The following is a 23,565-nucleotide window of genomic DNA, read 5'->3' as shown; positions in this document are numbered from 1 at the left end:
CCACATATAAATAAAATAATATAATTTCTGTCTTTCTCTGATTATTTCATGAAATACAATACTTTCTAGATCCATCCATGTTCTCTCAAATGGCAAGATTTCTTTCTTATGGCCGAATAATATTCCACTGTGTGTATACACACACATAGACACAGCCCTCCACTTTTCCCTTCCATTCATCCATCAGTGGGCTCTTGGGTTGTTTCCATTTTGTGACTGTTGTAAATACTACTACAGTGAACATAGGGGTGCATATACCTTTTTGAGTTGGTGTTTTCATTTGCTTTGAACAGCCAGAATTGGAATTGCTGGGTCCATATGATAAATCCATTTTGAATTTTTTGAGGAATCTCCATACCAGTTTCCATAATGGCTGTACCAAATTAAATTCCCATAAACAATCCACAAACGTTACTTTTCTACATCCTTTTCAGAATCTATCTCTTGTTTTAATAACAGCCATTCTGACACATGTGGGATGATAACTTATTGTGACTTGCTTTGCATTTCCCTGATGATTAGTGGTGTTGAGCATCTTTCCATGTGCCTATTGGCCACCTGTACATTTTCTTTGGAAAAATGTTTATTCAGATCCTCTGCCCATTTTTAGTCAGATGGTTAGTTTATTACTGAGTTGTATGGGTTCCTTCTTTATTTTGGTTAGGAACTCTTTATTACACATATCATTTGCAAATATCTTCTCCCATTCAGTAGATTACATTTTTACCTTGCTGATGATTTCCTTTACTGTATGGAAAGATTTTTGGTTTGATGTGGCCTATTTGTTTATTTTTGCTTATGTTTCCATTGCTTCTAGAGCCATATCCCAAATTTTATATATAGATCCAAATTTATATATACATATACATAAACATATGTGTGTATGTATATATATAACTAGATATATGTATATATATGTATAGTTAAGACCAAGGTTGGCCAAGAGTGTACTGCTTATGTTTTCTTTTTTTAAATATAAATTTATTTATTTTAATTGGAGGCTAATTACTTTACAATATTGTATTGGTTTTGCCATACATCAACATGAATCTGCCACAGGTATACACGTGTTCCCCATCCTGAACCCCCTCTCCCTCCTCCCTCCCCGTACCATCCATCTGGGTCGTCTCAGTGCACCAGCCCCAAGCATCCAGTATCATGCATCGAACCTGGACTGTAATATCATATAAGAAACGAATTGCCAGTCCAGGTTCGATGCTTATGTTTTCTTCTAGGAGTTTTATGGTTTCTAGTCTTTCATTCATTTTGAGTTAATTTTTTGGTATAGTGTAAGATGGTGGCCCAGCTTTCCCAAAATTATTTGTTGAAAAACTTTTACCCATGTATGTTGTTGCTTCCTTTGACATAAACTAGTACTCTTGCCTGGAAAATCCCATGGACGGAGGAGCCTGGTAGACTGCAATCCATGGGGTCGCTAAGAGTCGGACACAACTGAGCAACTTCACTTTCACTTTTCACTTTCATGCATTGGAGAAGGAAATGGCAACCCACTCCAGTATTCTTGCCTGGAGAATCCCAGGGACGGGGGAGCCTGGTGGGCTCCCGTTTATGGGGTCGCACAGAGTCGGACACAACTGAAGCGACTTAGCAGCAGCAGCAGCAGTAGTTGACTATATGGTATTGATTTATTTCTGGGCTCTCTATTCTATTCTGTTGATTTATACGTCTGTCTTTATGCCAGTGCCATACTATTTTGGTTTGTAGTATAATTAGAAATTGGGAAGTGTGATACCTAATGCTTTGCTCTTCTTTCTCACAATGGCTTTAGCTATCAGGGATCTTTTTTGGTTCTATACAAATTTCAGAATTGACTCTATTTTGGGGGAAAATGCCATTGGACTTCTGATGGAGATTGTATTGAATTTGTAGATTGCTTTGGGTAGTTTGTGCATTTTACCAATATTAATTCTTCCAGTTCGTGAACAAAGAATATCTTCCCATTTATCCGTGTCTTTTAAAATTCCTTTCACTAATGTACTTTTCAGTGTATAGGTCCTTCATCTCCTTGGTTAAGTTCATTCCCAGGTATTTTATTCTTCTGATGCAATCAAAGGTATTTTGTAAAGGAGATTGTTTTCTTAATTTCTTTTTCTGATAATTTGTTGTTAGTCTAGAAAAAGACAACTTATTTTTATATATTGCATTTGTACCCTGAAACTTTACCAAATTTGTTTAAATGCATTTACTAATTTTAGCAGTTTTTTTGGTGGTCTTTAGGGTTTTCTATATATAAAATAATGTCCACAAATAGTGACAGTTTTACCTCTTCCTTTCCAGTTTGGATGCCTTCTTATTTTTCCTGCCAAATTGCTAGCAATTTCAGTACTGCTGCTGGTGTTTAGTTGCTAAGTTGTGTCGGACTCTTTGTGACCTCATGAACTGCAGCCTGCCAGGCTCCTCTGTCCATGGGCTTCCCCAGGCAAGAATACTGGAGTGGGTTGCCATTTCCTTCTCCAGCAGATTGTTCCAACCCCAGGGATCAACCCAACCCAGGGATCGAACCTGTCTCCTATGCATCTCTTGCATTGGCAGGTAGAGTCTTTATACTGATCCACCAGGGAATGTTGAATAAGAATATGTTAAGGTCCACTACTACTATTTATTGATGTCAGTTATTCCCTTTAGGTCTATTAATATTTGCTTATGGGTTTAGGTACTCCTAGGTTGGATGGATAAATATTTACAAATATTACATCATCTTGTTGAATACCTTTTCTACTCCTTCACATTCAGTCTTTGTGTCCTTTTATCTGAAGTGAGTCTCTTGTAAGCATATATGTGGGTCTTGTCTTTTAATCAATTCAGCCACTCTGTCTTTTGATTGGAATATTTAGTTTATTTACATTTAAAGTCATTGTTGATAGACATGTACTTATTGCAGTTTTGTTAACTGTTTTCTGGCTATTTCTGGCTAATTCTCTGTTCCTTCCTTCTTCTTGATTTCTTTCCTTGTGGTTTGATGACTTTATAAAGTGTTATGCTTAGATTCCTTTCACACTATCTTTTGGGTATCTACTATGTGTTTTTGTTTGGTGGTTATCGTGAGACTCAGATATAACAGGATATATATGTAACAATCTATTGTAAGTTGATAGCAAGTTAAGTTTGGATGTATTCTGAAACTTAGCTTATTATTACCCTTCCTGTTGTAGTTTTGATTTCATATATTTATTTATTGGCTGTGCTGTAGGGAATAAGGAATCTTAGGAATCTTTTACCTCTTTTGTCTCTAACCTTCATACTGGTTTGATAAGTAATTGATCCATTATCTTTACTACATTTTTTATCTTTACCAGTGAGATTTTTAATTATGTTTTCTTGCTACTAATTAGAACCCTTTTTAGCTTAAAGAGTTTCCTTTAACACATTACCAGCTGGGGGATTTTTGCAGAAACTAACTCCAGTGGCCAGCGATTTGTTATGGAAGGGAATATTGAAACACCCACACTGAGTAAGTATCAACAACTTTTTGTGCACTTAATGTATTTATTTGAAGTTTTGCACATGTCTTACTAAAGGATTCTAATATTTAGAATGTGATGGGCATTACAGCAGGCACCTGTGTGGAGGGAATCAGAACACGTATTACAAATATATCACGTTTCACTGTGCCTTCCCCTGGAAGAACAGACTACACTTTCTGGCAGAATTTTTTTAAAGTTGTGTGGGTATTATTGCCTCTAGGACATGTTCTTTTATTTAACCTGATAGTCAACAATGTGGATCTTTGTGGGGGGCTCTTCTAGAAACAGCATAAGAAAGACCAGGTGCAGGACTACCACTACACTCACCAGAATGGTCAGTTCACCCATTCTCTCACCACTGCTAACAAAAATTGCTGTAAGTCATTTTATTCTGTGCTTTAAGGCTACAATAAATTTTAAACACATTGAATAAACTGTAATTACTCAGTTAGAAACCCATTTTTGAATTTTCTGGAGGATATTAAAGTTTGCCAGATATTGGATTTGATCCATCAACTCCTTTCATATATTTATTATACTCCATCACTGACTTGATGGACGTGAGTTTGCGTGAACTCCGGGAGTTGGTGATGAACAAGGAGGCCTGGAGTGCTACAATTCATGGGGTCACAAAGAGTCGGACACGACTGAGCGACTGAACTGAACTGAACTGAATATACAAGTGGGATTAGTTATCTGATAGCCAGTCTTCCTGTCGTCTTTTCCTGTAGATGCTATAGAGGTGTCATGAATAGTTGTCACCATGAGAAGTTGTCTTTCCATATAAAAACAACCATTTCTCCCTTCTGTAAGAATGTCGTTTCCCCCCTCTGTAGATTTTTAGATTCCCCCTTTAATTGGTTTGGTAGGCCACAATTATCTCTGAGAGTCCCACACACTCTGGTTTTATATTTCAGATGTGAACACACTATTGCAATAATTGTCTTGATAAATATGGTTCCATGAACCAAGATAAGGTTGTAGGACTGATAATATTTTCTGCAGTTTCTTTCCTTCATCTCTGTAAATCTCAAGGTTGCATATATATCCCATTTCCATATTTTCTAAGTTTTCCAGGATTATATGTTTGGAATCTGAATTGTCCTCTCCACTTTATCACTGCCTTATCAAATGATTGCTCTTGTTTGGATAAATGAATCAATTAAAATTTTGGTAGAAAATAATTCAAAAGAGGTTTAACTTTTGAAATTCTGTCTGCAGGAAATGGAGTCCCCAAGTTATTGTTAAAGTGAAGAAATGTCATTATTTGTTTGAAGGTTAATCTCGTTATAATCTTTGGAAAGATATGTGTTTCAAGTGAGGGGTCAGTCTACTGATATTCTTTCCAGTGTGACTTTATTTGTCCCATCAAAATTATTAATTCAAGAAACTTCTTCATGTCACTACTAGTTACATTCAATCCATTTAAAAACTGTATCATACTTTTTATATAATTTGTCATTCTGCAGATGATACAAATTTGAGTAGTGACCAACTTGAAAAATTCCTTGCCAAAAATTGCTATTTCACTAACACTTTGCAGATTATTACATTCAATAATTATATAACTGTTCCTGAAACACCTGTAAAACGTTCCAATTTTCATGAAATGTTGTCTTCAATCCACTCATCTATAGATGCAAAGGAGCATTCTCCAGCATTGTGAGTTTTATTTTCACTTTCCATATTAGAATCAATCACTATGTTTTTTTGTCTTTTTGTTGGTCTTATATTCACATTGTCTGAATCAGAACTATATTCTGAAGAACTATCATATTCTGAGACACTAGTATATATGTCAGACAATTAGATAAAGCATCTGCATAAAATTCACTCAAACTCTTCACTCAAAATTTTGTGATGCGTCATTTTTGAAAATTTTATCTTAATAAATATGTTAATAACATACACAAGTTTGGAACAAAAACCTAACAGCACAAAATGTGGATGATAATGACAATCGTAAGTTATATAATGAAGCATTGATCAATTTTAAGGTCTAACGACTTTACAAGGTGATGTTAATTGTTTCATGCTCTAAAACATATTGATACATCTCCAGTCAATGACCAGGTAACAAAAGATGTATTAATATGTCTCTGGTCAATAATGCGTTTAACATTTCCTGGAAGATTGTTTTAGTGGTAATGAACTCTTTCAGTTTTTGTTTGTCTAGAAAGCTCTTTATCACTTCTTCAAATTTGAATGATAACCTTGCAGGCAGAGTGTTCTTGGTTCAAGGTTTGCCCTTTCATCCTTTAAATATATAGTTCCACTCTCTTCTGGCCTGCAGATTGTCTACTGAAAAATCAGTTGATAGCCTTATAGGAGTTCCTTTGTATGTTATATGCTGCTTTTCCTTTGCTACTTTTAATATTCTCTCTTAACTTTTGCCATTTTGATTACAAATATATCTTGGTGTGGAAGTTCCTCCTTGGGTTCATCCTACATGGGACCTTCTGTGCTTTCTGGACTTGGGTGACTGTCTCCTTTCCCAAGTTAGGGAACTTTTCAGCTATTATGTTTTAAATATAATTCTCAGCCCTTTTCTCTCTCCTCCCTCTGGGATCATTATCTGCTGATGGATGGGTCTGTGTCCCTACCTAGTTATTTGACCTGAAGCATCCTAGCACTGGCACCTACAAGCTATTGGGTGGGGCCAGGTCTTGTCACTAATGAACTAGAGGGAGGATTCTACAATGGCATCTGCCAGCAGTGGCTTTCACAGAGTAGAATGAGCTCCAAATATGGCTGCTGCCATCTATCCATGTCCCCAGTGTGAGCTGCATCCACCCTCTACCTCTGCAAGAGACACTCCAAGACCAGCAGGTAGATCTGACTCAGATGTCTATCAAATTACTTTGCACTGAGTCCTGGTGAGGATGAGATTTGTGTGCACTCTAAGAATGAAGTCTCCATTTCCTGAGGTCGTATGGGACTCCTGAAATTGAGCCCCACAGGTCCTCAAAACCAAATGCTTCAGGAGCTTGTCCTCCCAGTGCCAGACCTCTGGGCTGGAAGCCAGATGTGGGTTAAGAGCTTTCACTCCTCTTGGAAAAACTCTGCAATATAAATATTTCCCAGCTTGTGGGCTGTACACCCAGGGGTATGGGACTTGATTATATCATGAGTCCACTCCTTTTTCCTATCTTTAGTTGTAACAGATATTTTCTGATAGGTTTTGGTCTTTTTCATAGATAGCTGTTCTGAAGATAATTGTGGATTTGGCATGCTTGTGAAAGGAGATAGATTCAGAGTCTTTTTACTCCACTAACATGGCTGATCTCCAGGTCTGCTTTAATTTTTTTCCAACAGTGTTGTGTAGCTTTCATTGTAGAAGTCTTGAACATATACTGTTAACTCTATGACTAGAAGTGAAAGTGTTAGTCACTCAGTAGTGTCCAACTTGTTTGCAACCCCACGGACTGTAGCATGCCAGGCTCCCCTGTCCATGGGATTTCATAGGCAAGAATACAGGAGTGGGTTGCCATGCCCTCCTCCAGTGGATCTTCCCAACCCATAGATAGAACCTGGGTCTCCTGCATTGCAGGCAGCCTCTTTACTGTCTGAGCCACCAGGTAAGCCCAAAACTTATGACTAAGCACTTTTAATGCTATAGTTCATTTATCTATTTAAAAATTATCTGCAGGATCTGTATTGATGTCCCCTTTATTTCTGATACTGCTATTTGTGTTATTATTCTTTGTCTCTTTCCTCATCATTCTAGGTATAGGTTAATCAAGTATATTAATCTACTGGAGAATTAACTTTTGTGTTTGTTATTTTTTATTTATTTTCTGTTTGTAATATTTATATTCTTTTAACTACTTTCAGTTTAATTTTGAAATATCAATTTAAAATTCTCTCCTCCCATCAGATGAGAAGTTGTTTGAGGACAGGGACAATATCTCATGATTGACATGTTAAACCTCAACATATATTTTTAAAATCAGTTATGGAAACAGATGAAAAGTTTCCAGTTCTGCAGCATTTCATCTGCTTAATATGTATATTAGTTATCTTGCTGAATAATAAATTACCCTAAAGGTTCTTATCTGATGAGGAAGGGGAAGAAATATAAGAAAATGATTTAAAATAAAAGTCTATTTTAAATGATAGAGTCTAATAATGTAGAAGACACAGAGAGAAGGACCAGCCAGACTGTATCAAATTTAAGTCTCTAAATTTTGGACAAATAAATTTCTCTGAGCTTCAGTTTCCTCATCAGAAAATATGGTAACACTACCACTGAAAGGGTTGTAGGATTAAAGGAAAGAACACATAAAAGAGCTGCAACCGTATTTGTGTGCCTAGCACATATTAGGAGCTCAGTAAATGCTATTCATGTCCATATTTGAAAAAAATGCTCTCAAGTAGGGTTGTTGAATGTGTGGAAATAAATACTATGCACAGCACAGGACACAGTTTATTTCAGTTCCACCCGGAGTATTGCTGTTTTTTAGTAACTCAGTTGTGCCTGAGTCTTGCAATCCCATGCACTATATAGCCTGCCTGGCTCCTCGCTGAAGTGAGTGGGTAGCCATCACCATCTCCAACCCAGAGTATTAACTGCTAACTATCAGTAGAATCAATAAATCATTTTATGGTTATAGAAGGCAGAAGAAATCTATATACTTTGGGGGGGGTACTAATTTTTGCTTAAAAATTTAAAATCTACATCTTGCTTCTCCAACTGAAGGTTGGTTTTGTTTTGTTTTTTTGCAAAAAGCCTACCTGAGTTAGTGCAGTATTAAAGGGAGATGGAAAAGAAAGTCAAGATGGGGCACATGAAACAACTTTGGACCTCTGTATTCAAGAGAGTAGACTGAAAGCCAGTACCTGGATCAGGAATTTGATTCTTTGTACAATATCTGAGTGACCACCAAATGGGAGAATCAAGTAGTCTGTTTCTAAGGAATTTAAATATGTATGTATGTATGTATCAGTTCAGTCACTCAGTCCTGTCCGACACTTTGCGACCCCAAGGACTGCAGCATGCCAGGCTTCCCTATCCATTACCAACTGCAAGAGCCTACTCAAACTCATGTTCATTGAGTCAGTGATGCCATCCAACCATCTCATCCTCTGCTGTCCCCTTCTCCTCCTGCCTTCAATCTTTCTCAGCATTAGAATCTTTTCAGTTGAGTCAGTTCTTCACATCAGATGGCCAAAGTATTGGAGTTTCAGCTTTAACATCAGTCCCTCCAATGAATATTCAGGACTGATTTCCTTTAGGAGGGACTGGTTGGATCTCCTTGCAGTCCAAGGGACTCTCAAGAGTCATCTCCAACACCACAGTTCAAAAGCATCAATTCTTTGCCATTCAGCTTTCTTTATAGTCCAACTCTCACATCCATACGTGACTACTGGGAAAACCATAGCTTTGACTAGACAGACCTTTGTTGGCAAAGTAATGTCTCTGCTTTTCAATATGCTGTCTAGGCTGGTTATAACTGTCCTTCCAAGAAGTAAGCATCTTTTAATTTCATGGCTGCAGTCACCATCTTCAGTGATTTTGGAGCCCAAGGAAAGAGTCTGTCTGTCAAGAATGGAAACCATTGTTTCCCCATCTATTTACCATGAAATGATAAGACTCTTAAGAGTCCCTTGGACTGCAAGGAGATCCAACTAATCCATTCTGAAGGAGATCAGCCCTGGGATTTCTTTGGAAGGAATGATGCTAAAGCTGAAACTCCAGTACTTTGGCCACCTCATGCGAAGAGTTGACTCACTGGAAAAGACTCTGATGCTGGGAAGGATTGGGGGCAGGAGGAGAAGGGACAACTGAGGATGAGATGGCTGGATGGCATCACTGACTCGATGGACGTGAGTCTGAGTGAACTCCAGGAGTTGGTGATGGACAGGGAGGCCTGGCATGCTGCAATTCATGGGGTTGCAAAGAATAGGACATGACTGAGCAACTGAACTGAACTAACTGATGGGACTGGATGCCATGATCTTAGTTTTCTGAACGTTGAGTTTTAAGCCAAATTTTTCACTCTTTCACTTTCATCAAAAGGCTCTTTAGTTCTTCTCTTTCTGCCATAAGGGTGGTGTCATCTGCATATCTGGTTTCCCTGATAACTCAATTGGCATGTGTATGGATAACTTCAAGTGAGAAGAGAAGTACAGTCCTTCCATAAGCAACAGTAATATCTACTGCAAATGAAAAAAAAATCTAGGTTGGCCAAAAAGTTCATTTGGGTTTTACAGTACTACGTTATGGAAAAACCCAAACAAACTTCTTGGCCAACCCAATATTTTGGGATGAATAGAAAATGTATAAGCATTAATCACATGGCTAATGCTTTCTACTTACAGGTCTTCAAGCTTTAGAATACAGACTGAAAAACTCTCTGATTTAAATTCATTCAAACCCATACTTTCTTGACTACACATCAGTGTTTCTTAGTTTTTTATACACATTCGCTCATTTATCTCTCAAGATAATCTGAAGAGGTCAGTATTTTCATCCCTACTTATAGATGAGGAAGTTAAGATAAAGATGTATCTTAACTGTTGTAACTAAACTATATATTAATGTTTGCCCAGTAGCACACAACTGGGATTTGTACCCAGTCAGCCTGATTCCAGAATCCCTACTCTTAACCAGTATACACAGACATAGACACATAGTATTGAGGCAGAGTTTCAGACAGAGTAGGCCCTTAAAAACTAGTGTGCCAGGCTTCCAGTGGGATTATTCCATAAGTACTCTTCAATCAGAAGATTTCAATATTGCACATTAGGAAACAAGTGTCCTATTCATTTTTTTTTTTTTGCTATGTTTCAACATATGGTATTAACCTATAAGTAATTTCTGTGCTCAGTGTTTGACCTTTGTCCAGCAAGTTCTGAGCAAAATAATCAAGAATGTATTATTTTCCTCTTTCAAAAAAATGTTAACTTCGCATGGTTACATGGGACAAAAAGAATGAAATATACAAATCAGTTATATATGTTTCATTGACTCCTTTGTCCTATAGGATAGCCTTCTATGGTTTGATATTGTGCACCTTCATACTAATAGCAAGTAAGAATTAATTCATAAAAAAGATAAAACTGGAAAAAGTAAGTAATTTCTTATTTTCTGAAAATAATTTAACTTCCTCAATTCTGCTTTTTCAGGAACCAAATTCTGATGACATATCGTGTGCCACCTTCTGCCTAAATGATTTGATCATCTATAATAGGGGTTGTCAAATGATAGCTTGCAAGTCAATTCAGGCCTGCTGAATATAAAAAAAGTTTCATTGAAACACAGCCACATCCCTTCATTTATGTATTTTCTGTGGCTGCATTTGCACTGCAAAGGCAGAGTTCAGTAGTTATGACAGACATTCTGGTCCACAAAGCCCATATTATTTACTCTGTAGCCATTTTCAGAAAAAAAGAATACAACCTTTAGTCTATGAAGATGATACCTGTCCTTACACCATGGATGATAAGTAAGCTAAGCTATTCTTTATCCTGTGGTCAATATCTTGTTTCATTCTGCAAATAACTACTCATGCTCGGAGAAAGATCGACTAAAAATACAGTGATTTGAAAATCCTAGCCCCAGTAGATCATGAAAGCCCATATCCATAACAAAGTTGACCTCACTCATCAATAATGACAATCAATATAAAACTGACTTTTAAGCTTCTCTATTGTATGGTGTTCTGTGAAGCATAGCCTATTCCTGCTTTATAGTATCCACAATCTAAGACATATGATAACTAAAACAACATGTTATAATGAACATGCTAAAATTAATAACTAAGTTGCTAATAATGAAAGAGGAAACCGGAATTTCTTTTTGACCAGAAATTTTTGATATTTTCCATGAAAATTTGATGGAAAATTACAAATAGCAAAACTTAAAATTGTACTGAAACTTGCTTACCAGGAGGTTGTGTCAGCAGAAAGGTCATCCTATTTAACTTGGGGGTGAAGGGAGATGAATACTGTAGACATTCTTTAACAGTTGTAAGCCAGGCTTAAGTAAGGAGACAAAATATTGATTTGCAGAGTCAAACAGAGTTGATACTTAATGTTATTATTTTGCTCTGAGTTCAACATACCAGCTGGTTTGAACTGTGGGTGACCTACACAATTAAAACAACACAAATAAAAGACTAGAGGATTTACTTATCTGGCTTCCTGTTCCTTTTTATGTTGTCCAAATTATAACCCTACCATCATCACTGCAAAATAAATCAAGCATAAATTCCTATTAATGTAATGAATATTTTATATCTTTTAGATAGGACCGTTGCTATATCTTCTGCAAATATGAGTAAATTGATGAAGCAAGTCACTAAAAATGGTATGTCCTATTAACTAATTAGATGATCAGAAAGAGAAGAAAATTGAATATTTAAAGTTTATATACTATTATTTTAGCCATTTAACTGAACTGGTAAATTTCCATTAAGGCAATAATATAAAAAATGGAATTTATTTTGTATTATGAAAAATTTCAAAAAATTGAACAAAAATGAATATTCACCATCAGGACAGAGCAGCTAGTACTCATAGGCATTTGCTTGCTTTATCTCTAGTATTTTTAAATCTAGCATAGTGTCCTAGCTTTTAATTTCCTGTGTATTTAATCTCATTGACTCTCAAAAAGACCAAGTCTGTTTTCTCAAGGATTATACTAAATTTTGAGTATATAACTTTCTTTTGATGTTTTTGCCTTTTCTATCTCTCTATCCTCTATTTCTAGAGAACTCAAAGCTTGGTCTATATTCACAGTAAACATTTTGGAAAATAATTTCATTGGTGATGTTGTGTGCCTTATTCTGCCTCATATCAAGAAGCACACAACGTCAGGTCATCCCAGTACTGGTGATGCTAAATGTAATCACCCAGTTGATTTGATGACCACCAGACCTCTCCATTATATGGTTGTGCTTTTCTTTGGTAATATACATTTATCTTCTATTCCAGCAACATTTTATTTAATGGTTTTAGCCTTTATAAAGGAACTCTGCCTGGATTACTGATTTTATAAGGTGAGAACTGATTTTTTTCCTAATACATTTATTCTTTCTATGTTTATTAACTGATGGTCTTTTGTAAAAAAAAAAAAAAAAGTGTGTTTCCTCTTAACAATTGCTCACCACCTTCCCTTTAACAACCAACTGTCAGAGTAAGAAACTGGTATAACAGTAAGATATATTCCAGTTCATCCAGGACAGTCCTGATTATGTCCCTTGTAGAAATACTGCTGTGCTCCCATTCATGGATTTCCTAGGTCAGCACTGGTAAGTAAAGAACTCACCTGGAACACAGGAGATGTAAGAGTGGAGGGTTCAGTCCCTGGGTCAGGAAGATCCCCTGGAGGAGGAAATGACAACCCACTCCACTATTCTTGCCTGGAGAATCCCATGGACAGAGGAGCTCCGCAGGCTATAGTCCATGGTCTCAAAAAGAGTCAGACACAACTGATGTGACAACACAAACACGTGCTCCCATTCATATAATTTAACAGATTAAACAATAAATTATGAGAACATTCCATGTATTAGTCACCTTGAATTTCTCGCTCAAAATCTCAATCTCTCATTTTGACAATCCTAAATGTTAGTTTATTCAGTGTTTCACAATTTATATCTAAATCTTTTGATATCTAAATCTTTTATATGAAAACATAATAATTATCCCTTTTGATACTCAAATCTCAATTTTCAAGCATTCAAAATTGACTAGTGTTTAAGTCTCTTAAAAATGCTTTTGTGTCCTTTTGATATAACTCCAGTTTTGATTAAATATTTGCTTTATGACATAATAATCTATTATAGCATTACCTTGTATTTTCTGTGCTCCAGATCTGAATTCAACAATTTCCTCAAAGATCTCTGATTTCTTTTACTAGGAATTGGTAGCAGAAACTGATCAGGAGTATTCATTTTTACTGAGGTGTTATTGCCCTCAGAATATTTCAGTGGATAAATCTAGGGTATATATATAAAGATATATAAACTTTATATATTTATTATTTCCAATTCAAATTGAACATTAAAGTGACTTTCCTAATTACTTTGATTTTTTAATTTATATTTCATTCTGAAATCCTTGGTTTATAATTAGCATATTTACTTTATGATATGCATAAAATGGTTACAAAATAAAATTTCAATGTTTACCAACAAAATTCTGAATATAGTTTAAAATTATTTGATTTCTCTTTTCCTTTGTGTATATGAACTTAGGATGTATAGTTAGAGTACTAGATCAAAAGTAATTTAAGCATTTGTTTGGCAAAAAGTATAAGTAGAGAGAAATTATGAATATGAAAAACAAAGTGGTTTCTGTCACAAGCAAATGGTTAATATCCCAGACCTACTAGATATATGGGGCTTCCATCATAGCTCAGTTGGTAAAGAATCTGCCTGCAGTGCAGGAGCCCTGGGTTCAACTCCTGGATTGAGAAGATCCCTTGGAGAAAGAATTGGCAACCCACTCCAGTATTCTTGCCTGGAGAATCCCATGGACAGTGGAGCCTGCCGGGCTACAGTCCATGAGGTTGAAAGAGTCAGACAAGACTTATGACTAAACCACTACTAGATATATTAAAAAACAATGGAAACATGGTTTAGATATTAAGTTAACCTACCTAATAAATGCAAATAAATCTTAATATATGAAAACAGGCTTAAGTTGATCATAATAAGTTCAGTTCAGTTCAGTCGCTCAGTCGTGTCCAACTCTTGGCGACCCCATGAATCACAGCACGCCAGGCCTTCCTGTCCATCACCATCTCCCGGAGTTCACTCAGACTCACGTCCATTGAGTCCGTGATGCCATCCAGCCATCTCATCTTCTGTCATCCCCTTCTCCTCCTGCCCCCAATCCCCCCCAGCATCGAAGTCTTTTCCAATGAGTCAACCCTTCACATGAGGTGGCCAAAGTATTGGAGCTTCAGCTTTAGCATCGTTCCTTCCAAAGAAATCCCAGGGTTGATATCCTTCAGAATGGACTGGTTGGATCTCCTTGCAGTCCAAGGGACTCTCAAGAGTCTTCTCCAACACCACAGTTCAAAAGCATCAATTCTTCAGTGCTCAGCCTTCTTTACAGTCTAACTCTCACATCCATACATGACCACTGGAAAAACCATAGCCTTGACTAGACGGACCTTAGTCGGCAAAGTAATGTCTCTGCTTTTGAATATACTATCTAGGTTGGTCATAACTTTTCTTCCAAGGAGTAAGCATCTTTTAATTTCATGGCTGCAGTCACCATCTGCAGTGATTTTAGAGCCCAGAAAAATAAAGTCTGACACTGTTTCCACTGTTTCCCCATCTATTTCCCATGAAGTGATGGGACCAGATGCCATGATCTTAGTTTTCTGAATGTTGAGCTTTAAGCCAACTTTTTCACTCTCCTCTTTTAGTTTCATCAAGAGGCTTTTTAGTTCCTCTTCACTTTCTGCCATAAGGGTGGTATTATCTGCATATCTGAGGTTATTGATATTTCTCCCTTAAATCTTGATTCCAGCTTGTGTTTCTTCCAGTCCAGTGTTTCTCATGATGTACTCTGCATAGAAGTCAAATGGAATTTAAAACTATTTAGGTATAAACTTTGAATTACCTACACTGATAAAAATCCCAAAATTTGACAACATAATCTACTGGCAAGGCTGTAGGTATAGACAATCACATACATTGCTGGTAACAATGTAAAACAGTATAATTCTTCATGGAGAACATGATGTGGATGCCTTGGAGGGGGATACTACTTTCTGTCTACCACACAAGGTCATAAAACGAGTAGATTAATAACAAATTTGAGGGAATTGAATTCATATAGAATATAATTCTGATATTAATAGAAATAAAAATTAAAAGATTACTGAAAATTCCTCAACTACTTAAATAATGAACATGTTTCTAAACTGTCTTTAGGTCAAAGAAGAAGTCACATATAAAATTAGAAAATATTGGGGACAGCAATCACATTCAAAATTTGTGAGTTATAGCTTTAAAGCATAATTACAGAGAAATTGACATCTTTTAAGCTTCTATTCTTAAAAGATGCCAATTTCTCTGTAATTATTGATTGCAGCCATGAAATTAAAAGATGCTTACTCCTTGGAAGGAAAGTTATGACCAACCTAGATAGCATATTGAAAAGCAGAGACTTTACTTTGTCAACAAAGGTCCATCTAGTCAAGGCTATGGTTTTCCAGTGGTCATGTATGGATGTGAGAATTGGACTATGAAGAAAGCTGAGCACCGAAGAATTGATGCTTTTGAACTGTGGTGTTGGAGAAGACTCTTGAGAGTCCCTTGGACTGCAAGGAGATCCAACCAGTCCATTCTGAATGAGATCAACCCTGGGATTTGATGCTAAAGCTGAAACTCCAGTACTTTGGCCACCTCATGAGAAGAGTTGACTCATTGTAAAAGACTCTGATGCTGGGAGGGATTGAGGGCAGGAGGAGAAGGGGACGACCGAGGATGAGATGGCTGGATGGCCATGGATGTGAGTCTGAGTGAACTCTGGGAGATGGTGATGGACAGGGAGGCCTGGCGTGCTGCGATTCATGGGGTCACAAAGAGTCGGACAGGACTGAGCAACTGAACTGATGCTTCTATTAATAATTTGGAAGAGTACACAATTAGCAGTTTGTTTCTATCATAATAAGCTAAGAAAAAAACAAGTGAATAAAACCAACATTAAGTTAAAGCAAGTAAATAATAATGAAAACAAACTTAAGCAAGAAAGAAAACAGGAATAATAGAGAGTAACAAAATTCAAAGCTGAGTTTTTGAAAAGGTCAAGTAGTATAATTCTTTGATCAACTTCTAGGAGATGGATCAAGGAAAAAAGAATACACAAATTACCAATATTGAGAATAAAATAAGAAATGTCATTATTAATCTGACAGTCATTAAAAGAATTATAAGGGAATATAATGAACATTTTGTTCCAATAAGATTGAGAACTTAAACAGATTGAATACATTCCTTGAAGGGCATAAATTAGAATTCAGAGAAAAAGATAAATGTATATTTATCTTCTATACCTTATTAAAGTTGAATTTCTTAAAAACTCACCTAAAAGAATACTAGGCTCAGATGGGTTCAGAGGAGAATTCTATTGAATTTTTAAGGAATAATAATCCTGCACAATTCTTTTTAGAAAATAGAGGATTATGCAACACTGTCCAAAGTACTCTGAGTCCAGCATTAGCCTGATACTATAATATATCCAGAGAAAAACACTGTAAGAAGAAAAACCTAGGGAACAATCCCCAAACTGGACTCAATCCTCAACCCAATACCAAAAACCAAATCAAGTAATACAAAAAGCAAATTATACACAATGATCAAGTGGTATTCCTGGATTTCAAGGTTGCTTTAACCTTCTGTAAACAGTGTAATTCTCCATGTAATGGAGAAAAACATATGAACATCACAATAGATATATTAAAACATTTTACAAAATGCATCACCTATTAGAAACTCTCAGCTAAATGTAAATAGTAAGGCAACAATATGAAATATTCAGCTGACATCATATTTGCTGAGAAAGGTTAGTTTCCTGTTCTAAGAGTGGGAATAAAGTCAGAAAGTTACACATGCTTAAGATATTGTCCATTGTGTTGCACCATGTACAATAAAGCAGACGAGGTAAACACACACACACACATATATACAGGAAAGAAAGACAGCTTTTGCTTGGGTAGCATCATGATATACATAGAAATTAGTAAGGACACTACCAAATTAAAAAAAAAACAACAACCCATTACCTGACTAGTAAGTGAATACAGCAGCATCCCATGACAAAAGAGCAGTATACCAAAATCAACTGTGCTTCTAGATACTGGCGATGAAAGATTACATCATCAAAAAATACAAAATGCTTGGAGATGATCTGAATGACATGTGCAATATCTGTACAATGAAAACTATCAAAGATTGCTGAATGAAGTTAAAGAAATAAATAATGGGGGAGCTACAAAATGTTAATGAATTTAAAGACAATATTATTTTAAGGTATTGATTCTCCCTAAATTTATTTACAGAGTTAATACAACACTCATTAAAATACAACAGACATTTTCAAAGATATGGTCAAACTTATTCTGCAGTTTATATGAAATACAGAAAACAGAGAAATCTTATAATAAAAGAATGTATCTGTAGGACTTAATGCTCCCTGATTCCAAAACTTACTTCATATCTACAGGGATCAAAGTATTGATAATATGAAATTGGCATAAAAATACACATTTAGATCAATGGAACAGAATTAAACGGATATACGGTTATATGGTCAATTAATTTTTGACAAGTTACCACGATAATTCAGTGGGGTGAAATGGTCTTCTCAATAAATGGTGCTGGGGTAACTGGATATCTGTACAGAAAAGGGGGCTTTAGCATTTTCCTCACCCTACACACAAAATTTGATTCAAAATGGATTATAGAACTTAAAAAACTTAAAACCCTAAAACTTCTAGCAAAAAAAATATGAGAAATCCTTTATGACTTTGGGTAAAGCACATTTGCATTGATAGGACACAAAATATATGAATCACAAGAGAAAAGTATTTTATAATTGAAGTTTACCAAAATTTAAACTTTGCTTGTCAGAAATTATCATGGAGAAAATTAAATGACAAGTCAAAATGGGTAGAAAATATTTGAAAAGAACATATGTTAATAATGACTTGGACTCAGCATACCAACAAATCTTACAACTCAATAGTAAGACAACCAAATAGCCCACCAGGCTCCTCTGTCCATGGGAATATCTGCCCTGTGACAATTTTGAGGGATGGGATGGGGAAGGTTTAAGACGGAGGGGACACATTTATGCATATGGCTGATTCATGTTCATGTATGGCAGAAACCATCACAATATTGTAAAGCAATTATCCTCCAATTAAAAATCAAATTAAAAAATAAAAAGTCAAAGGCAGATCATAAAAAATAATACTGGAATGGATTGCCATGCCCTCCTCCAGGGGATCTTCCTGACGCAGGGATCAAACCTGCATCTCTTACATCTCCTGCATTGGTAGGTGGGTCCTTTGCCACTAGCACCACCTGGGAAGCAATGTCACAGGAGAGTGCCAGTGAGTCAGAAAGGGACTGCTCTATCAGCCTAGTGTCTGGAGGGACCACGTGGAACAAAGCCACGAGCAATCTAGAGTTGTTCAGTAAGGAAAATGAAAAATAAACCTTTGCTGCCGCTATCCAAGACTTTGTTATACAAAATAACCTTACAAAAGCCAGTGAATATAATTATATTTTGACTTGTATTTGCTGTTCTGTTTCTTGTGAATGTGCATGCTCTTTTTTTAGAGTTTTTCCCCATATAGTTCATTACAAAGCATTAGGTATGGAGCCTTTCCAATTATGATTTGGTAAATTCAACAACAACAAAATCTTTGCATACAACAAAGAGAGAGAAACAGAACACCAAGTACAAGTCAGAATATATACATATGTGTAACTGACTCACTTTGCTGTACGTCTGAAACTAACACAACATTGTAAATCAACTGTACTCCAATAAAAATGTTAAAACATTAAAAATAATGACATTGGATATCTTTAAAACAGTATACTGCATATTATGTACTATATGCTGCTGCTGCTACGTCGCTTCAGTTGTGTCTGACTTGTGTGACCCCAGAGATGGCAGCTCACCAGGCTCCCCTGTCCCTGGGATTCTCCAGGCAAGAACACTGGAGTGGGTTGCCATTTCCTTCTCCAATGCATGAAAGTGAAAAGTCAAAGTGAAGTCGTTCAGTGGTGTCCGACTCCTAGCAACCCCATGGACTGCAGCCTACCAGGCTCCTCTGTCCATGGGATTTTCCAGGCAAGAGTACTGGAGTGGAGTGCCATTGCCTTCTCCATTATATACTATATAGTATACTGTATACTATAAAAGAGTATATAGTAATAGAAATGTTAGGGAAACTTGCCTTATTCCTGTCTAAGAATTCTTCCAGTGTTTCTCTTGTTAAGGATAAGTCTTATTAAAGACAAATTCATTTAATCTCATTTTTAAAAGTGTTTTCAAAATTAGAAAATGATGTTGAATTTTCAACTGTCTCTTAAACATCTGTGGAGATGTATGATATAATTTCCTTAAATATATTGATATACTGAATAACCCTAATGCTTTTTTAAAATGTGGCACCATTCCTGTATTACTATAATAAACCCAACTTGGTCAGGATTATTATTTTTTAATGTGCTATTTTATCTTGGGGTTTTACATTGATATTTAGGAATACATTATCTCTGAGTTTCTAGGTTTAATTTTCAATGTCATACTCATTTCATAAAAATAATTTGAATATCTTCCTTCTTTCCTCTGTGATATTATTTTTATTTGTAATTTGCTTTTCTTCTTAATTTGTATGTTTTGTGGGAGAATATAAAATCACTGCAGATGGTGATTGCAGCCATGAAATTAAAAGATACTAACTCCTTGGAAGGAAAGTTATGACCAACCTAGATAGCATATTGAAAAGCAGAGACATTACTTTGCCAACAAAGGTCCGTCTAGTCAAGGCTATGGTTTTTCCAGTAGTCATGTATGGATGTGAGAGTTGGACTGTGAAGAAAGCTGAGTGCCAAAGAATTGACGCTTTTGAACTGTGGTGTTGGAGAAGACTCTTGTGAGTCCCTTGGACTGCAAGGAGATCCAACCAGTCCATTCTGAAGGAGATCAGCCCTGGGATTTCTTTGGAAGGACTGATGCTAAAGCTGAAACTCCAGTACTTTGGCCCTCTCATGCGAAGAGTTGACTCATTGGAAAAGACTCTGACACTGGGAGGGATTAGGGGCAGGAGGAGAAGGGGACGATGGAGGATGAGATGGCTGGATGGCATCACCGACTTGATGGACGTCAGTTTGAATGAACTCTGGGAGTTGGTGATGGACAGGGAGGCCTGGCGTGCTGCGATTCATGGGGTTGCAAAGAGTTGGACACGACTGAGCGACTGAACTAAACTGAACTGATGCATGGAGAAACAAGAACTTGCTAATGGCCACTCTATAATGGAAACTTGGCATTTTTGTCTTATTATAAAACCAGTGCATGCTTATTGAAGAAATCTTACAAAATACAAATGGACACAAAGAAAATATAATAACATAATAATGTTAATAAAACAACAGCTTGTTACCACTTTGAATAATCTTTTATCAAATTATTCAAAAATTTAATAGTTGGGGGGAGCAATGAAGATGAACGAGTAGAAAGACCCTGAGTGCACTTCCTCTCATGAGCACATCAAAATTACAACTATCTGCAGAACAACCATCAACTGAAAAAAAACAAAACTGTAACCTACCAGTGCGGAACCTTCCTGGTTCATTCCAAAGATCTCCCACAACTAAAGACATAAAGAAGGAACCACAATGCGATGGGTACAAGGGGTGGACTTGTGATATAATCAAACCACTGGGACGGGCAAACCAGAAAATTGCAGAATCATTATATTGCAGAGGTTCACCCACAGGAGTGAGGGTCCTGAGCTCCATCCACATCAGGCTCAAGCCCAGGGCTCTGGCTTGGGAAGATGAACTCTCAGAGCATTTGTTTTTGAAGGCTTAATTGCATGAGTTCCACAGGCCTGGGGGAAATAGATATTTACCCTTAAACACTGCACACAAAATTCCACATATACTAGGCCCCAGGGCAAGAGCTGTCATCTGATAGGAGGTTGGGCCAGACCTACCTGCTGGTTTTGCAGGAGAAGTGTGATGAGGCTGTAGCTTATTTGGGGGAGAAAAACACTGGGGCCAGACATACTGAGGAACATTCAACTGTATGAACACTCCTGGCGACCGCAATATTGGCTAGTTAGTGCCAAGACCTGGCCCCACACAACACCTGTAGGCTCCGGTGCTTCCCACTCCAGGCGGCACTGCAGGCATGCAAGGTGTGGCTTCCCCCTGGGTATCTGGCTTGGGTAAGGAGGGTTTTGCCCAGAAGATTTCTAAGGTTAGGTCACATGTCTTCTGGTCCCTTGGCTTGGGGTGAGAAAGGTCTTCCAGAAGCTCTTTTTCTCTTTGCCTGTTGCAGGCTTTGCATGGCCTGGTCTGGGGTATGTAAGCAGCAGTAAGGATACATGGGGAACGCACCACCATGTTCTTCCTCAAATCTCAAGGTCCCTCTGCAGCCATACTTCTTTACACCTTTCAGAAAAGAAAGATTGAAAATTTTAAAAAATCACAACCAACCTTTATTTTCTTTTACTTCACACATTGCATTTGAACTTGGACAGGGATTCATTTGGATCCTCGAACCTCCTTGTCAAATTAGACCCCAGAAGGTCAAGGGCAGACCAGGTTTAAGTCATCATTAATCTGTTGCAAGAAAGTGAAGGAAGAAACCTTTTTCCCTGAGTAACTAAGGCAGAATTTTTAAGTATGTCTTTAGATGATAAATGATAAGTGAGAATATTTGATCTGGAGGCAAGTGTAATATTTCCTCTAGATTTATATCCACCATTTAGCACAACCAAGTTCAGTTCATGAACACATCTAATGATAAATATCCCTTTTAGGTTAATTTTTCTGTATCTAAAATAGTGGCCCAGTGGGAAGTGATGACCAATCCATTCCCCAATGGCGTCAGGTAGGAAAATTACTGAATTCATCATCAATCTCACTCTTTAGTCCTCCAGGGAAGATTATCTTTGTAGAACACTGTAAAGCTAAATAAATTTAAAAGATTATCAAAGAGAGATTATAAATCTAGGTGGAAGTTCTCAATTCTGGGCACCCATTAGAATCACTTGGGGAATTAGAAAAAAAAATAATACTAATGGGTTTGCACTGCCCCAGGTCAATTAAATAAAAATGTTTGAGTGGGACCTGGACATCAGTATTTTTTAAAGCTGTCCAGGTGATTCTAATGTGCAGTCAAGATGGAAAATAACTCACATAGGGAGGTGATGTTTTTCTTGACAAGGGAATTTATATGTTATTACAAATTGCACTTACCATACCAGATAAAACACATTGACTAGATGTGCCGGTTACATGAGACAGGCAGCTCAAAAGGAAGTCCCTTTAAGTTTGTTCCTCCCAACATTGCTAGTGGCTTACTCTGCTACCAGAAAGTGCTCTTAAACCAGGAATAAGAATGGACGATGCTCTAAAAATATCATTCCCCAACAGGTAAAGAAATACTATGATTCTAGAGAGACGGTTGCTCTAAAGTGTAAATCTCTTGTACAGAATTTGTGAGTAACCATCAGGTTTAATTCACTGGATTCCTTAATTCTGGGACCCAAAATATGCTGACTTACCTAACAGAAACTTTACATTTCAAGAAGTACCTGGAAGTGAGCCTACCAGACATAAAGCATTGAAACAGTTGGATGTACTATGAGTGGGCATTCCCTGACCCCCTGCTCCTAGTGGAAAGCTTATCTTGGACCTAGCAAACCAATCTCATTTTGTCTATGGGTCATATTTCTAAGTAAGAGTTTTCATTTTTGAAACTTCAGGGCTCTGAAGCTAGGTATGGTCCAATCATGTGACAGGGCTTTCATAGGAAAAAGCAAGCCTCTGCATTGGTGGAATCTTACAAGGAGACATGACAGGAAGTTTCTGGATGAGATGAATATTACAATTAGGGTAGAGATATTAAGGGTTTCCTTAAGGTTGTTCAGCTGGTAAAGAATTTGCCTACAATGCAGGAGACCCTGGTTCGATTTCTGAGTTGGGAAGATCCCCTGGAGAAGAGATAGGCTACTCACTCCAGGATTCTTGGGCTTCCCTAGTGGCTCAGCTGGTAAAGAATCCACCTGCAATGCAGGAGACCTGGGTTCGATCCCTGGGTTGGGAAGATCTTCCAGGGGAGGTCATGGCAACCTACTCCAGTATTCTTGCCTGGGGAATCCCCATGGACAGAGGAGCCTGGCGGGCTACAGTCCATTGAGGAGTTCACAAAGAGTCAGACATGACTGAGTGACTAAGCGCAGCACACCAGCATAGAGGTATTAAAGGCTGTTTAAAATCACCTTTCAGGGATTTCCCTGGTGGTCCAGTGGTTAAGAATCTGCCTTCCAATGCAGGGGATGCAGGTTCAATCCCTGGTTAGGGAA

At 37.1% G+C, this 23,565-nt stretch overlaps 1 long non-coding RNA gene across 1 annotated transcript in view; it reads right to left on the bottom strand.

Annotated features, from left to right (window-relative positions):
- Positions 1–17,482: 17,482 nt before the first annotated feature.
- LOC121817973 (uncharacterized) overlaps positions 17,483–23,565 on the bottom strand; it is a 29,021-nt gene continuing 22,938 nt past the window's right edge. The window contains exon 4 of the long non-coding RNA XR_006058066.2: positions 17,483–21,646. This is a non-coding gene — a long non-coding RNA (uncharacterized LOC121817973). The remainder of the gene's footprint in view (positions 21,647–23,565) is intronic.

The sequence above is a fragment of the Ovis aries genome, chromosome 25, assembly GCF_016772045.2.
Source record: "Ovis aries strain OAR_USU_Benz2616 breed Rambouillet chromosome 25, ARS-UI_Ramb_v3.0, whole genome shotgun sequence".
Taxonomy (NCBI): Eukaryota; Metazoa; Chordata; class Mammalia; order Artiodactyla; family Bovidae; genus Ovis; species Ovis aries.
The sequence above is the reverse complement of the archived record's forward strand: the minus strand, read 5'-3'. Positions and strand labels throughout refer to the sequence as shown.